Source organism: Halyomorpha halys, unplaced genomic scaffold (assembly GCF_000696795.3).
Source record: "Halyomorpha halys isolate HHAL.00 unplaced genomic scaffold, Hhal_1.1 Scaffold949.1, whole genome shotgun sequence".
Classification (NCBI taxonomy): Eukaryota; Metazoa; Arthropoda; class Insecta; order Hemiptera; family Pentatomidae; genus Halyomorpha; species Halyomorpha halys.
In genome coordinates, this window is record NW_027109590.1 from 503,486 (window position 1) to 510,206 (window position 6,721).

The 6,721-nt window shown below is 30.2% G+C and overlaps 1 protein-coding gene and 1 long non-coding RNA gene across 5 annotated transcripts in view; one reads left to right on the forward strand and one right to left on the reverse strand.

The window, feature by feature from the left end:
- OtopLa (Otopetrin-like a) overlaps nucleotides 1–6,721 on the reverse strand; it is a 331,346-nt gene that overhangs the window by 287,759 nt on the left and 36,866 nt on the right. The gene's annotated exons all lie outside the window — the stretch shown is intronic.
- Nucleotides 1–6,721, forward strand: part of LOC136795858 (uncharacterized) — a 28,215-nt gene that overhangs the window by 17,901 nt on the left and 3,593 nt on the right. The window lies entirely within an intron of this gene.

The following is a 6,721-nucleotide window of genomic DNA, read 5'->3' on the forward strand; positions in this document are numbered from 1 at the left end:
GGACAATGCAAAATATAATTGAAATATAATACAGCACTGCTAAGAATTACAAATTTCATTTAAAATTTCCAAAAATCAGACAGGACTAAAAAAATGTAGAAAATCATAAGAGAACAATGAATCAATTATTATTTGTAATTTTATGTTATATCAATGCACGGTTTATGCCCATCAGCACAGACTATCGCCATTAACTAAATTTAAATTACATTTTAAATAGACATAAACAGGAAAATCACTAAATGTTGATTTACCAGTTTAAGCGTCTAAATTACTTCCTTTTAAAACGCGTCAGCTCATGGTTACTTACTTAATATTCCCGCACATTGATAATTGATGTGCGGGTCACGAGAGTGTCTTTAGGGATCTCGAAGCAAAATTAAAACGGTTCATTAATTGCAAAAATTACAAATTGTAAATTGGTAGAAAGATAGACGTAATGTAACATAAATATTATTAGATGTTTTCAATGTCAATATAAAATCTGTAGATAACTATGTATGCTCATACAATCATTTTGTTCCCTTTCTTTTATTATTATTAGAATATGCCTTAAGATGTATGATTTGTTAGATAATTTATTGTTTTTCATCATCATAATGATTGGCGCGACAGCCCGTTGCCGAGCTTGGGCCTACTCTTACCAGTAGCTCGAAAGCTACTGCTTCCACCAGCCAGTCCTGTCTTCTGCTGTAGTTTCGGGTTCTCAGAAGGATCTGGGCATCCGTAGTTACAGCATCAAACCATCTCATGCTGGTCTTCCCTACACTTCTCTTTCGCCGCGCATCCTCGCCACATGACCCGCTCATCGAAACCCAACCTTATAAACTTGACAACATCATTGCCTCTGTACAAAGTCGATAGCTCCGCGTCTTCCTTCTTCTCCATACATTTCCCTCTCTAACAGGTCCAAATATTCTTCTCAAAATGGACCTCTCGAAGACCAAAAGTCTTGCTTTATCGGCTTTAGTGAAGGTCCAAGCCACGGATCAGTATGTGACAATGGGACATGTAAGTGTTTGATAGAGATTAACCTTGGTCCCATTACAGAGCAACCTGCCTTCTGAAATGTCTTGCCAGGCCAAAGCAGCGATTCTTCTGAGAGATATTGTTTTGGCTCTTCACTTCAGTTCCCAGGTATATAAAGCAGCTCATCCTCTCGAACTTATTTATTTTTTAATTATTATTATTTTACCTTCTTATTTATTTATTATTATTCTTTAATTATTTTTCTACCTTCGAGGTTTTGAATTTTCTTTCTTACTTGTAAATATGTATATAAACAATAATTGTTATTTTTAGTACATCTGTACTTGTTTTTTTCATTTTAGAAGTTAGTCACGCTATGATTTATGAGATGATATGGTTTTATTTTTCCTGTTTTCTTTCCTTTTTTACTTTACCTATAATGTTAAATATAGTTGTTTATTTATTTATTTTTCCATACCACTTCATTATATTAGTTATGTTTATGTTCTATAAATTCATTTTTATTATTATTTTTTATTTTGTATCATATTCTAAGGCACTAATGCCTTTTTTTGATGCTAGTAGTATTATTCTAAAGGGACTAGATCCATAAGAAATAAAGAAACTGCTTCTTTTAGAATCGGCTGTATGTAAGTAGGAGGAATAATTTCATAAAATAATACACTATAAAATAACTATTTATTTCAGTCTGACACAAATCATGTTTTGGTTAGGATACAAATGTGAAGAAAATAATACAAAATTACTCTAAAAATTCCCTTTTTCTTCTGGGTAAATACCCTCTTCACGTGGTCCACCAATGATAGGATAATTTAACTAAAAACGTCAGCTACATAGATATAGAGCAGTGCACAGAGGTCCTCATATATCTCGTCAAAAAGATCAGATAGGAGACATGATACGGTGAGCCTTCCACCACAGAAGTCCTGTCCAGCCAGCTTCAAGAACCAGCACTGACTGCGATAACGGTAGAAGTCGTGCTCTGCGGCCTAGCGGCAACACACTGATACCCACCAGTCTCCCTTCATTAGCACTCTTGGGGCTACATCATCACGAACAAGCCTTCACACGCACCTCTCTTGCAGCGGATATTAATCGAACTAAGGCTAATTTCGTATCATTTGAGTAGCGGTTTTATGACGGCTAGTCACGAAATACACTTTTGTGGATATAGCCTCAGCTGATGAGCATCTAATGAAATTCGGAATATTCTTCCGCCTAAAGCACTGATAGATACTAAAAGTAAATGTTCATTTTTAATTAATTAAATAAGTTACACGAATCTAAATGAACATAACAAATATGAATCGTTCAATTATTGACTATTTATAGCTGAATAGCATACATATCACGCAATAAAAATTTTTAATTTTGATAATTTTTTATTATAATTTAAATTATTATTGATTATTATCTGACCAAACAACCTACAGAGAACACAAAATCTCACCAAAAAAAATGTTTTATTATAATAATCAATATATTTTAAGGATAAGCAAATAACGAGCAATGAGTAAATTTGATCGGACTAAAAGTAAAATACTATGATAAAGGAAGACAAATATTTATTTTTATCTTTCTTTTCGAAACAAAAATAAAAAGAACTTTTGTATTTACATAAAAAATATGAGAATTGAAATTTTAAGTGTGGTTCTCCTTATGCTAAACATATGTATAATGTAAGGTTGAGTTTAAAAACAAAAACAGGACTAACAGACTACAAAACTTTTATTAAATGATATTAAAACCATACGTTGGCACTTCCAATAGATTCTGATAGCATTGGCAATTCACAAATTCCAAGGAGTGATTTTTGGTCACATTGTGTAAAAATACGGCAAAAAAAAAATAAACACAGCAACTGGTATATGTAGTATTATAACGAGTTAAAAATATGAATGTACTATTAATTGTTACGAAACACAACGATCCCAAGTTTAACGCACTGGAACTTTAATGAGCGATTTACAAATTGAGTTTCGTAGATTATGTCTCAATCAATTATAGGATCAATCATAGGAAAAAATTTTAATCCATTTTTGGAACGATAGCCAAAGTCTAGGTCATTTGGATGTAGGTGATGCAGGTATAAAACGTTCTAATTCCATACTGCTAATGAAAACCTTATTACATTTCTATACATATTACCTTTTATTTCCTACATAATGACGAGGTTACATAAACAAACTTTTATTGTGCAATTTAAACGACTACATGCCGGGGCTAAGATATTAGCTATCTATAGAAGCGAATATGATATGGAGAATGTCGCGGCTCCTAACATGGAAATAAACTTGTAACTTGAAATATCAGATCAATGAACTATGCCTACGCAGTATAGTAATCGGTGATATTTGTACAGCCATATGACAATTGTAATGCATATCATTAATTTTTGACAAAATCAATAATAAAGAAAATTGTAAATCGCAGTCATGTAATTTATATTTAAACATATATTATTTTATTCGGCTCAATAAACTGCATATACGCACATTTCATTTACACTATATTATTAAATATTTATAATATTAAATTCATTTTTTTTTCATATATCACAGCAAATCTTGTTTCATTTTTTTTCGAAACGTTCGGAGTATCTTTATATTTAAAAAAAGTTTAGATCAGATTACAGAGGAGCTATTAGTGGAACTGCAAAACGGTGAAATTCCAGGTTCGTGGGGCATTTCTTTGTGCGGGCCGCCTCCGTGCTAAGATTAGCAGCCTCAGTCAGCACAAACGTGACGCATCTCTAAACAGCTTCATCCCTTCCTGAGTTACCGCAGCCAAGGCTTAGATAAACAGTTTGTATTCCTTAACATGATTATTACGACTGGCTATTTCTCAGAAGGATGTTATTTTCAAGAGCAAGCAAAAACCTAATTGCAAATATCTAAAATGAAAAATTTGAAGTCGTTAGGGCTATCGCGTCAAAAATTATTATTTTTTGAAACCCAATAAATACATAGATAAGATTTATTTTAACTAATGGGTAGATATAAACAGTAAAATTAACATAAATACAAACAGTGTTGCTATTTATAATAAATGTAGGAAGGAAAGAAGATAAACTAAAATATTTGTAAATAGGTGGGCAACAAATTATGTAAAATGAGTAAGTGAAGATGCACAATGTATACCCATAAAAGAAAATAAAAAAAGCTAAACGTTTTTGGGATCTAACATTAGTTGATTTTACACAATTTAGTAATAAAAAAAAAGAATCTTACTGATGACAAAAATTATTTTTATGATAAGTCAACTAACTAAAAAACTATTAAATAAAACTAGAAAAATTGTAAACGGTAAAGCATCGTTATTGTCATATCTTCAATACAAAAAATATCCAAGGGGGTGGCATAACCCACTGAGGTTAGGTTTACGTTGAGGTTATGAGGAATGTCCGCCATTATAATTTAAGCTGAAACAGAAGGCAGCCAGTAATTGGCTCGTACTCTTCCCCCACTCCTCAATTTTTTGCTTCACTTTTATATCATATAGCACAGAGGTAACCTTCTTCGTGGATTGGTGGTAATAGGGTACACAGTGTTTGTTGTCTTAACCGATCATCATTTCCTATTTTTCTAGTATGTCTAGACTACTAATCTCCGATATACGAAAAAAAGCGCGTCTCGAGATAGGGATTTCAGGAACTAAGGACAAGTGGTCATAAAAATCAATACTGCCCAGAAATGTACGAGATGAGTTACCTTGGAAAAAAATCAAGCTAGTAGTAAAGGAAAAATTTATATTACTATCACAAATAAAAACAAAATTGGTAACATAATAAAAACAATTAATATTAAAAAGCATAACAATTTATATATTAAAATAAATAAGTAAAAATTGTCATTAATTACAATATCTTAAACACATATTTCAATCTAAAGTTATTTAGTGAAGCATTATCATATGACTGGATTTGTTACATGTTAATCCCAATATATATGAATAATCGCTTTGTCCTGCAGTTTCACACGATTTAAATTTAGATTATATATTGTCTGTATAATCATTGCATATATATGATGAATACAGTCTTTTATATGCAAAAGCTTCTTATTATATAGTTACTGCATATTACTATTATGTTTTCTAGTCTATACATATAAAGTATGAATATAGTCGAAAAAAAATAAAAGTTACATACCGAACGTCCTGGAAAAATCTTTTGAAAACACATGCCGTTTTTACAATGAATAATTGACCATAGTCTTATTTAAAAAATATTAAATCCTTAATACACTAATTAGCACGTCACAAGCGAACCGCAAACTAAATAGGTAAATAAAATAGTGCCAAGCCAATAATATTTGAATAATATCCTAACGTTCATAAAGAACATTTATTTATAGAAGAAAGTAAGTTTATATTCATATTGTTTAAAGTTTTTATTGTATAAATTATTTTTTCAAAACAATGACGTGGTTTCAACGAAATATTTTACCAACCAAATAACTGACGAATACGATGAATCAATCTTGACTTATATGATTCATCTATACAAATGTTTGAATAAATAAATTTAACTTGCTTCATTGTTGTCGCATAAGATATCGCAACAAAAAAAGTTATAGGTAAAACTATACAGCTTAGTTTTTTTTTCTTTTTTTTTTATTCCATTTGTTTAGATTCCACAAAACAATAGTAAAGTAGACAAATATTCTAATATATGGCTGGAAAAATTTTCAAGATTAATTTTAAACACTTAGCAACGAATTAAAATTAAAATTTTCATTTCATTATCCTACCAATGTACAAATCCACAGTTATTTTTCCTTTTATTCTCTTGTCCCGGAAGAAATTCAAATCAAAAAAGTATATTTATTATTTTATTTTCACCCCTTATGAAATTTTTTAAAAATGTTATATTGAGCGAATACAAATATTATGTTTATGCCAAGAGTAGAGAATAGAGAAAGCAAACTCAAACCAGACCGCAAGCCTTTCATTAAAATGTAAATTGATGGTGATCCCATTAATACAGTGCACTGGTCCAACAGAGGGACCGCGCACTGGAGGGCTACAGTTTAATTTAGGCCAGTCTAAGCAGGGACAGTTGAAGTGTTATCGGCAACTAAACCAGAATATTCAGTACCTTTAAACAATTTTCAACAGTTGACTATGATAATACAATTACTATAATATAAAAATTCCAATTTAATTAAATTTATTTATAAAACAGATAAAACGGGTGATAAAAAAGAAGAATTTTGATGAATGAGGTATATATCTTCAGAACTCTATACCTTGGAATGGTAGAGATTTTTATTTTTATGAATTTTCAATATAAGTACATTCATATATTTATTTGAAAGACTTCAACCTAAGGCAACCTAACCCGTTATTATCTGTTTAGGGCCATTTACTGATTATTGATAAAATTCATTATTTTAATGATGTCAACGTAATGTTGACCTATTCCTTTTATGTCTAATTTGAAGTTTAAAACATCTTTAATATTTTTGTTACTGTATCTAGATTTTATGTTTTTTTTTAAATTTTACAATCCGATGCTATATTTAAAGTTTCTACTTTATCGAAATCAGAATTGTGATTATTTTATATGATTTGTTCAGCTCTATTTTTGAGGTAATTAATGTTAATTTTATGTTGCTGTTTTATTTTAGTATTTAACTTTTTTATTATTATATTATTTCGTGCATTTTTTACAAACAATTTCATAAATGTACTATATATGTATGTATAGTTGACCGTAAAAATTGATATA